This window comes from Haliotis rufescens, unplaced genomic scaffold, assembly GCF_023055435.1.
Source record: "Haliotis rufescens isolate VD_foot unplaced genomic scaffold, xgHalRufe1.0.p SCAF_3, whole genome shotgun sequence".
Taxonomy (NCBI): Eukaryota; Metazoa; Mollusca; class Gastropoda; order Lepetellida; family Haliotidae; genus Haliotis; species Haliotis rufescens.
In genome coordinates this window covers 52,991,592-53,003,374 of record NW_025964001.1, presented here as the reverse complement: position 1 = coordinate 53,003,374, position 11,783 = coordinate 52,991,592, and positions in this window count along the sequence as shown.

The following is an 11,783-nucleotide window of genomic DNA, read 5'->3' as shown; positions in this document are numbered from 1 at the left end:
GCGGTGGAGTTGTAATAGAGAGGTGCGGTCGGGTTTGTAGTAATAGTGCGGTGGGGTCGTTACAGAGTGACGGGTTGGGTGTAGTGGTTATAGAGTGTTGAGATGTAGTGATTATAAAGCGTTGAGATGTAGTGGTTATAGAGTGTTGAGATGTAGTGATGATAGAGCGTTGAGGTGTAGTGGTTATAGAGCATTGAGGTGTAGTGGTTATAGAGCACTAGGGTGAAGTGGTTATAGAGCGTTGAGATGTAGTGGTAATAGAGCGTTGAGGTGTAGTGGTTATAGATCGTTGAGGTGTAGTGGTTATAGAGCGTTGAGATGTAGTGGTTATAGTGAGGTGGGGTGTAGTGGTTATAGAGCGTTGAGATGTAGTGGTAATATAGCGTTGAGGTGTAGTGGTTATAGAGCGTTGAGATGTAGTGGTAATATAGCGTTGAGATGTAGTGGTTATAGAGCGTTGAGATGTAGTGGTAATAGAGCGTTGAGGTGTAGTGGTTATAGAGCGTTGAGGTGTAGTGGTTATAGAGTATTGAGGTGTAGTGGTTATAGAGCGTTGAGGTGTAGTGGTTATAGAGCGTTGAGGTGTAGTGATAATAGAGCGTTGAGGTGTAGTGGTTATAGAGCACTAGGATGTAGTGGTTATAGAGCGTTGAGATGTAGTGGTTATAAAGCGTTGAGGTGTAGTGGTTATAGAGCGTTGAGATGTAGTGGTAATAGAGCTTTGAGGTGTAGTGGTTATAGAGCGTTGAGGTGTAGTGGTTATAGAGCGTTGAGGTGTAGTGGTTATAGAGCGTTGAGATGTAGTGGTAATAGAGCGTTGAGATGTAGTGGTTATAGAGCGTTGAGATGTAGTGGTAATAGAGCTTTGAGGTGTAGTGGTTATAGAGCGTTGAGGTGTAGTGGTTATAGAGCGTTGAGGTGTAGTGGTTATAGAGCGTTGAGACGTAGTGGTTATAGAGCGTTGAGGTGTAGTGGTTATATAGGGGTGGAGTGTAGTGGTTATAGAGCGTTGAGATGTAGTGGTTATAGAGCGTTGAGATGTAGTGGTTATAGAGCGTTGAGATGTAGTGGTAATAGAGCTTTGAGGTGTAGTGGTTATAGAGCGTTGAGGTGTAGTGGTTATAGAGCGTTGAGACGTAGTGGTTATAGAGCACTAGGGTGTAGTGGTTATAGAGCGTTGAGGTGTAGTGGTTATAGAGCACTAGGGTGTAGTGGTTATAGAGCGTTGAGATGTAGTGGTTATAGAGCGTTGAGGTGTAGTGGTTATATAGGGGTGGAGTGTAGTGGTTATAGAGCGTTGAGGTGTAGTGGTTATATAGGGGTGGAGTGTAGTGGTTATAGAGCGTTGAGATGTAGTGGTTATAGAGCGTTGAGGTGTAGTGGTTATAGAGCGGTGAGGTGTAGTGGTTATAGAGCGTTGAGGTGTAGTGGTTATAGAGCGTTGAGGTGTAGTGATTATATAGGGGTGGAGTGTAGTGGTTATAGAGTGTTAAGATGTAGTGATAATAGAGCGTTGAGGTGTAGTGGTTATTGAGCGTTGAGGTGTAGTGGTTATAGAGTATTGAGGTGTAGTGGTTATAGAGTGTTGAGGTGTAGTGGTTATAGAGCGTTGAGGTGTAATGGTTATAGAGTGTTGAGGTGTAGTGGTTATAGAGCACTAGCGTGTAGTGGTTATAGAGCGTTGAGGTGTAGTGGATATAGCGTATTGAGGTGAAGTGGTTATAGAGCGTTGAGGTGTAGTGGTTATTGAGCGTTGAGGTGTATTGGTTATAGAGTATTGAGGTGTAGTGGTTATTGAGCGTTGAGGTGTAGTGATTATAGAGCGTTGAGGTGTAGTGATTATAGAGCGTTGAGGTGTAGTGGTTATAGAGCGTTGAGGTGTAGTGGTTATAAAGCGGTAGGGTGTAGTGGTTATAGAGCGTTGAGGTGTAGTGATTATAGAGCGTTGAGGTGTAGTGGTTATAGAGCGTTGAGGTGTAGTGATTATAGAGCGTTGAGGTGTAGTGGTTATAGACCGTTGAGGCGTAGTGGTTATAAAGCGGTAGGGTGTAGTGGTTATAGAGCGTTGAGATGTAGTGGTTATAGAGTGTTGAGGTGTAGTGGTTATAGAGCATTGAGATGAAGTGGTAATAAAGCGATGAGATGTAGTGGTTATGGAGCACTAGGGTGTAGTGGTTATAGAGTGGAAGGGTGTAGTGGTTATAGTGCGGTGGAGCGTAGTGGTTATAGAGCGGTAGGGTGTAGTGGTTATAGAGCACTAGGGTGTAGTGGTTATAGAGGGGTTGTGTGTCGTGGTTATAGAGTGGTAGGGTGTATTGGTTATAGTGCGGTAGGGTGTTGTTGTTATAGAGTGGTAGGGTGTAGTGGTTATAGAGTGGTGGGGGTAGGTTGTTGTGGTTATAAAGTGGTAGGGTGTAGTGGTTATAGAGTGGTAGGGTGTAGTGGTTATAGAGCGCTAGGGTGTATTGGTTATAGAGTTGTGCCGTGTAGTGGTTATAGAGTGGTAAGGTGTAGTGGTTACAGAGCGGTAGGGTGTATTGGTTATAGTGCGGTAGGGTGTTGTTGTTATAGAGTGGTGGGGGTAGGTTGTTGTGGTTATAAAGTGGTAGGGTGTAATGGTTATAGAGCGGTAGGGTGTAGTGGTTATAGTGCGGTGGAGCGTAGTGGTTATAGAGCGGTAGGGTGTAATGGTTATAGAGTGGAAGGGTGTAGTGGTTATAGTGCGGTGGAGCGTAGTGGTTATAGAGCGGTAGGGTGTAGTGGTTATAGAGCACTAGGGTGTAGTGGTTATAGAGGGGTTGTGTGTCGTGGTTATAGAGTGGTAGGATGTATTGGTTATAGTGCGGTAGGGTGTTGTTGTTATAGAGTGGTAGGGTGTAGTGGTTATAGAGTGGTGGGGGTAGGTTGTTGTGGTTATAAAGTGGTAGGGTGTAGTGGTTATAGAGTGGTAGGGTGTAGTGGTTATAGAGGGGTTGTGTGTCATGGTTATAGAGTGGTAGGATGTATTGGTTATAGTGCGGTAGGGTGTTGTTGTTATAGAGCACTAGGGTGTAGTGGTTATAGAGGGGTTGTGTGTCGTGGTTATAGAGTGGTAGGGTGTATTGGTTATAGTGCGGTAGGGTGTTGTTGTTATAGAGTGGTAGGGTGTAGTGGTTATAGAGTGGTGGGGGTAGGTTGTTGTGGTTATAAAGTGGTAGGGTGTAGTGGTTATAGAGTGGTAGGGTGTAGTGGTTATAGAGCGGTAGGGTGTAGTGGTTATAGAGTGGTAAGGTGTAGTGGTTATAGAGCGGTAGGGTGTAATGGTTATAGAGCGGTAGGGTGTAGTGGTTATAGAGGGATTGTGTGTCATGGTTATAGAGTGGTGGTTTTAGAGCGGTGGGGGTAGGGTGTAGTGGTTATAGAGTGGTGGGATGTAGTTGTTATACAGTGGTAGGGTGTAGTGGTTATAGTGCGGTTGTGTGTCGTGGTTATAGAGCGCTAGGGTGTATTGGTTATAGAGCGGTAGGGTGTAGTGGTTATAGATTGGTGGTTATAGAGCGGTGGGGGTAGAGTGTATTGATTATAGAGTATTTGGGTGGGATGTAGTTGTTAGAGCGGTAGGGTGTAGGGTGTAGTGATTATAGAGAGGTAGGGTGTCGTGGTTATAGAGTGGTGGGGTGTAGTGGTTATAGAGTGGTAGGGTGTAGTGGTTATAGAGTGGTGGTTATAGAGTGGTGGGGTGTAGTGATTATAGAGCGGTAGGGTGTAGTGGTTATAGAGTGGTGGGGTGTAGTGGTTATAGAGCGCTAGGGTGTAGTGGTTATAGAGTGGTGGGGTGTAGTGGTTATAGAGCGCTAGGGTGAAGTGGTTATAGAGTGGTGGGGTGTAGTGGTTATAGAGTGGTGGGGTGTAATGGTTATAGAGCGGTAGGGTGTAGTGGTTATAGAGTGGTGGGGTGTAATTGTTATAGAGCGGTAGGGTGTAGTGGTTATAGAGTGGTGGGTCGTAGTGGTTATAGAGCGCTAGGGTGTAGTGGTTATAGAGTGGTAGGGTGTAGTGGTTATAGAGCGCTAGGGTGTAGTGGTTATAGAGTGGTGGGGGTAGGGTGTAGTGATTATAGAGTATTGGGGTGGGATGTAGTGGTTATAGAGCGGTAGGGTGTAGTGATTATAGAGCGATAGGGTGTAGTGGTTATAGAGTGGTGGGGTGTAGTGGTTATAGAGTGGTAGGGTGTAGTGGTTATAGTGCGGTTGTGTGTCGTGGTTATAGAGTGGTAGGGTGTAGTGGTTATAGATTGGTGGGGTGTAGTGGTTATAGAGTGGTAGGGTGTAGTGGTTATAGATTGGTATGGGTGTAGTGGTTATAGAGTGGTAGGGTGTAGTGGTTATAGTGCGGTGAGGTGTAGTGGTTATAGTGCGGTAGGGTGTAGTGGTTATAGAGGGGTTGTGTGTCGTGGTTATAGAGTGGTGGTTATAGAGCGGTGGGGGTAGGGTGTAGTGATTATAGAGCGGTAGGGTGTAGTGGTTATAGAGTGGTGGGGTGTAGTGGTTATATTGGGGTTGTGTGTCGTGGTTATAGAGTGGTGGTTATAGAGTGGTGGGGTTGGATGTAGTGGTTATAGAGCGGTAGGTTGTAATGGTTATTGTGCGGTGAGGTGTAGTGGTTATAGTGCGGTAGGGTGTCGTGGTTATAGAGGGGTTGTGTGTCGTGGTTATAGAGTGGTAGGGTGTCGTGGTTATAGAGGGGTTGTGTGTCGTGGTTATAGAGTGGTAGGGTGTAGTGGTTATAGAGGGGTTGTGTGTCGTGGTTATAGAGTGGTGGTTATAGAGCGGTGGGGGTAGGGTGTAGTGATTATAGAGCCGTAAGGTGTAGTGGTTTTAGAATTGTGCCGTGTAGTGGTTATAGAGCGGTAGGGTGTAGTGGTTATAGAGCGGTAGGGTGTAGTGGTTATAGAGGGGTTTTGTGTCGTGGTTATAGAGCGATGGGGTTAGGGTGTAGTGATTATTGAGCGTTGTGTTGGGGTGTAGTGGTTATTGCGTAAGCTTTTCACGTCGAAGATCCATGTTTGATTCCATACATGTTGTTCCCTCCTCATCCCCAGTTGTCAATAATATCGGTTATATCACGGAGGCCCGTAGTCAGCAATATCATAATTTCACCACGACAGCATTATAGTCTGCAATATCAATTATATAACGGAGGCATGTATATCGTCATCCACAATACAGTGCCCTTAATTTATTGTGCCAGTTTTTCAGATATTGATCTTTAAGTAATCCTTCTACTTTTGAAGCCAGCCATTGTGAAGAACACAAGAGCATTGAGTGAAGCCACGGTTGATGTCCTCATCAACAGGGTCAACCACCCCGACGGCGTGTATCGTGTCTCATAATATCAATCACTAGTTCCTCTGGTACAGACTCGAATATTTCCAGACTGTCATGTATTTTGGACATTACTGACAGCATCGTTAAACAACAAACAAAACAAAATACAGGTGTATGCTAGGACTTAACATATATAATGGATGCGAAAAGAAAAGACAAAATAGACAACTAAATGACGTTTAGAAATAAGACTTTTCCACAAAACGTATTTCATGATATGGGTCAATCTGTTAGCGAATATTTGAATTTATTATCACAATCTCACGCAATCATGAGACACGCGGAACCGTCTAATTTGTGAGCTGTTCATAATCGTTTAGACGAGTCAAAATTAGAACCACTCAGATACATTTGCCACAATCGGAATCAAATTGGCGGTGTGTTATCTCCCTTGTGTTACTGAAAGTGGCTACACGGAACATTCTTGTTCGTCAACGTTTGTCTTTACAGTTAGAATTATTTTGATAACATCAACTGTTTCATTTCCTTTACTTCCAAAGGGGTAATATTTGTCTCGGAATGGCGACAGACAACCGCGCTTAGCGCCCACCGGGTAGAGAAGCAAGTCAAGTCTGACATGTTGTCTAAAAGATATTAATTTGACCAGACTCGCCTACTCTGGGAGTTAGTTAGTTCTGAGTGTGAAGTCAATTAATGCGTTCAGTGTTATTGACATTTTCACGTTGACTTTTTAAGTGTTAATCCAAGCCACCATATTGCCTGAAGGCTTATGGGATTGTCCCGAATCGTGCATTTCAAAATGATCTAATGATGGATCAAAGCGTTTGGACTCCTGGCATTATTTGATTAATGTAACAATGGAATTTTTTTTAGATAATGAGTATGAATATTTGAACATTGCCACAAATATGTAAAGTCTGAACTGAGGAATTTAGACCAAAAACATATTTGCCACATGTTTGTACACTCTAAGGAATGTTATTTTGTTATTTGTGTTAAGCCAGTTGTGATGCATTTTAATATGATCTAATGATGTATGACAGTTTTTTTTATTACCTCTGGCATTAATGTAAAAATGTAATGAAAATATTGATGATCAGTTTGGATATTGAACATGGTCACAAATAATGTTTGCTGAGGATATTTTTTAAAGAAAATATTTCTGCTTTATGTTCAATGTGTGTAAATCGAAAAAGATATGTCTATATTAGAGAGGGATGTGTGTGTGTGTGTGTGTGTGTTGGGGGGGTGGGGGGGGGGGGGGGGGGGGGGGGGGTGAGACTAAGCCTAGACGTTTGTAAGTGACGTGTCAAGTGACGAGATTGTAAATAATAACAATAATAATCATGAACTGGTATTTCTGAAAAAACTCGAATCACAAAAAAATGACATTAAACAGATTTAGCTAACAGTTAATTATGAAATTTTAGTGTGCTGTTTTCATTGCATTTGTCTCACTCAAAATATGCATTTTAAAATCATTAATTCCCAAGTGAGAGCTACTAATCATATGAAGTTAAAAGTTAAAAACATGCTCCACAAAATGCTCTTCCTTGTCCCGTTGAATTGATATCGTGAACGCAGCAAAATGCTTGCATCAAGCAACGTTACTGAAAGGTTTAAGCGCGTCACTGATATAAGGGAGATAACTCTATTCTACCATTCTCACAAACACTACAATACCACTTGCAAATCAAGGTAATAAACTACTACCACCAGGCTTTCATTCATTCCATTTTATGTGCCCAGTGAAATATTTTACACATTAGTGGCACTGACAGCGATGACATGATAAATCGGAATCAGTAAGGCTTTCCTCTTAGAGCCACCGAGTAATTACAGGAATTCCATTCAATTCCTTGGTGGTGTGCAGTGAAATATTGACTATGAGCTATGGCATTGTTGTCGGCCGGTCATGAACATTGGTCGTGGCACATATTTTAGCCGGCGCAGCGAGGGAGGGAAAGGAGGGGAGGATTGATCCTGACGGGGTCAGTTACCAGGTGACCAGAGGTCAACTATGATTGGTTATAAGGATCAATGAGTTAACCTGCTTGGGAGGGAATATTTATTATACTATTTAAATTATGCCGTTCATATTTTTAAATTGCTAATTTGTTTGGTTGTCATTCGTATTTAGGGAAGCGAGGCTTCGAACTCGGATTTGAACTGTCCGCGCATGATGGGTGAAAATATTAGCTTGAATTAATTTAAAGAAAATAGAGACCTTATCAAATTGAAAAGGACAAAGCTGTTTGCACTTTCGCAATCTGCTTGAGTAATCGTATAGGCATTGCTTTGCTGATTTAAAACGAAAGATTCAAGATTAACTAAAAGGGCACGAAGATGTCTTTCCGAAATATATCGATTGTTTGCTTGTTAGATGTAGATTTAACAAATGTCTCTATAAATATATCTAATTAATATAAGTTCTGTTGTTACAGTTTAGATGTTTATAGTTTTCATGAGATACTTTAAAGCGTTTTACACATTTATACCCGAAACAACACCCGGGTTAACACAACGAAAACGGTTAACACATAAGTCACAAAATTTAACATAAAACAAAAACGATTTACACGTGACACAAGGTTTCACACATAAAACTCAAAATTTAACAATAAAAAGACAGTTTACACATAAGACACACGATTTAACAAATGAAAAAAACGCTGTTCACATAAGACCAAGATTTAACATATAAAAAAGACGGTTTACCCTTAAAACACAAGATTTAACGCATAAAAAGACGGTTTACACATAAGACACAAGATTTAACACATAAGACACACAATTTAACAAATGAAAAAAGGTGTACACATAAGACGCTAGATTTAACATAAAACAAAAACGATTTACACATGACACAAGATTTAACACATAAAAAGACGGTTTACACGTAAGACACAAGATTTAGCACATAAAAGACTGTTTGTACATAAGACACAAGATTTAACTAATGAGAAAAGGTGTACACATAAGAAACAAGATTTGACATAAAAAGGCGGTTTACACATAACACACAAGATTTATCATGTAACAAATAATTGCGACACAACCTAAGCATAATCACAAGAATTATCTGCTAAAACAGTCTATTGTACGATTCCAACAGTATCATGAGATTGCGTTTATGACTCTTTAATAGTGATGATACCATGTGTTCGCGAAGAGGTGAGCGTGTTCTGCCCCATTGTCATAAACACATGCAAAGGCAAGTCGTTTGTTCACCTGAAAAATCACGGGAACACGTATGGTACAAATCCAAACTGAGAATTGCATCGGGCATAATTTTAGTCATCGAATGTCCTCCTAATGTCTACCGTAAAACTTTTTGAAAGCTTTACTAAGGCCTTGGACATTGTAACCCTTATCAAACAACTTCTGAACAAGAGTCGTATGGCTTGATTGTACCCCAGAAGTCGTGAAATGTAGACACCAAAGGCTGGAGGGGCTGCTGGAATATTGCTCTGCATCTCTGTTAAATGTTGTCTTGTGTCTCACGAGTGACCCTTCTTCGTTTGTGGTTTGAGTGAGTGAGTTGGGTTTAACGCCGCTTTTAACAGTATTCCAGTTATATCACGGCGTGTCAGCTTAATGTGGAAGGGAAAGCTCGAAGTGATGCAGGTCTCAGACGTTTACCACTTCGGTGAAAACCACGAGCACGGGTATGGTGCTGACAAACCTAGAAACATAATTGAGGCGAACCGGGATTCGAGCCCACAATTATAGGTTTCTGGCGTGCCCAAGGGACGCAACTCTGCACAGTGAATCGCGGCGCCTTAGACGACTGGGCCACCCGTGCCCCCCGTTTGTGGTTTGTACATAAGACACAAGATACACATTATCTTAAAAAAAATAAAAAAATGTGTCTAATGTGTAAACCATCTTTTTTTGGCAGTCTCCCAGCTATATGACGTTCGACATCTGCATATAAGTATACGTAAATATAGGAATGAAAAACGGGATACTGAATTTTAAAAAACAACAACAAATAATTAAATTTGTTGTGGCCTTTTTGGCATTTCTGGAAACTTTTTCTCTCATCGATATCAGTGTAAAGCCAAGATTTTCACAAATGTCATCATTTAAATAAATGGTTTCTTGGTTTTAATTTCATGGCCTTTTAGAACCCAACTACGCTTTTCACAAACGCACTCTTCTGCGAGATTCACACACAGTAAGGGATTCCAAGTAATATCAATTCAAATGCGTTTACCCCAATAGAAACACAACAATGAGACCCAAAGATAAAATTTGGAAGTTGGCAGTTTTTCTTTCGCCCGAGATTTATTATTTCGGAAATTATGTTTGAACAGTCAAACGTAAAGGCGCCACGGTTATTTTCTGTCAAATAACAGCTAATAAATACTTGTTATTAGTACGACCGAGGGTGCAAAAGGCCGCCTTTAATGGCAGACGTTTTTACGTTAGGTGATTACGCAATGACACACGGACTAATAACGGAAACATTCAGTCCCGGAAATGCTCATATTTCACATCAAGTAGTGTCTCTCGGATTTATTTTGATGGATATCAGGCGGAAGATTATAAAATAATGAAACTAAAGGGAGACAACTTTTTACAAGCGATAAGACCCATGCGCCCCGCTGTGAATTAAAATCGATCATCTATCTACAGCTCAGGACGTCGGACTCTTCTTGTTTGCAATCTCGAATAAAGGAGAGGGGGCTGAAATGTTTAAGCGTTACCATGGAAATTAAAGAGAATGTCTTTCTTTAAACAGAATCCCATGCTGTGAAAACCCGGAGAAGCCATGCTCCCAACTGATAAATACAAATCTAGTATTTCCTGTCAAAATTCTACTGCTCTGGAGATTGATTTTGTCGGGGCACGTGCGACCCCCCGCAAAGCTTCGACGGCGTTACTGATATGGGCTTTAAATACTGCCGACATCGTCGTCAACTTTGGAAGAACATTTTTTCCCCCGTTTTTTTAATACAAAAGAAATAATTAGTTGGCGACAAGGCACGAACGGGCTGGCGAAGAGATTAGAAATGTTGTCTGGAGTAGACCGGTAATCTCCGTTTTTTTGTGGCTTTCATTACCCGGATCGTCCGGGAAATCACCCTCACATCAAACGAAGATACAAATACAAAGGAAGAGTGATATATTTTGATAAGGCAATGGCTGACTGTTGTATCTTTTATGTCTAGTTGTTGGTCGATCCACTGAAATTATTGTGATGATAAACTAAAGAAAATGCGTGATAAACTTCAGTGTAGCATTCAAAGTATATATGTAGCTTTATGAGACTTTAACTGTGCCGGTGGCCTGTCGAGTCTGGAGCAAACAAACAAGTGATTGACATTACGAGCAACGCCCCACACGGCCAGGGCACGATGCCACAATGAACCTTGCCTGACCATATGATCCCTTAAGTCGCCTTCTACGACAAGCGTAGGTTGCTGGGAATATACCCGGAGTCACCAAGGGAGCTGTGGTTATAGAGGGGTGGGGTGAGGGGTGGTCATTCTGTGGTTATAGAAGAGTGGGATATGGTGCTGTGGTTATAGATGGGGTGGTTATAGTGCAATATGGTGGGGCGTAGTGGTTATAGAGCGGTGTGGTGGGGCGTAGTGGTTATAGAGCGGTGTGGTGGGGCGTAGTGGTTATAGAGCGGTGGGGTGAGGGGTGGTCATACTTTGGTTATAGAAGAGTGGGATATGGTGCTGTGGTTATAGATCGGTGGCGTGTAGTGGTTATAGAGCCGCGTGGTGGCATGTAGTGATTATAGTGCGGTGGGGTGCGGTGCAGTGGTTACATAGCGGTGTGGTGCGGTGTAGTGGTTATATAGCGGTGTGGTGCGGTGTAGTGGTTATATAGCGGTGTGGTGCGGTGTAGTGGTTATATAGCGGTGTGGTGCGGTGTAGTGGTTATATAGCGGTGTAGTGGTTATATAGCTGCGTGGTGCGGTGTAGTGGTTATATAGCGGTGTGGTGCGGTGTAGTGGTTATATAGTGGTGCGGTGTAGTGGTTATATAGCGGTGTAGTGGTTATATAGCTGCGTGGTGCGGTGTAGTGGTTATATAGCGGTGTGGTGCGGTGTAGTGGTTATATAGCGGTGGGGTGGGGTGGGGTGTAGTGGTTATATAGCGGTGTGGTGCGGTGTAGTGGTTATATAGCGGTGTGGTGGGGTGTAGTGGTTATATAGCGGTGTGTTGCGGTGTAGTGGTTATATAGCTGCGTGGTGTGGTGTAGTGGTTATATAGCGGTGCAGTGGTTATATAGCGTTGTGGTGCGATGTAGTGGTTATATAGCGGTGTGGTGCGGTGTAGTGGTTATATAGCGGTGTAGTGGTTATATAGCTGCGTGGTGCGGTGTAGTGGTTATATAGCGGTGTGGTGCGGTGTAGTGGTTATATAGCGTTGTGGTGCGGTGTAGTGGTTATATAGCGGTGTAGTGGTTATATAGCGGTGTGGTGCGGTGTAGTGG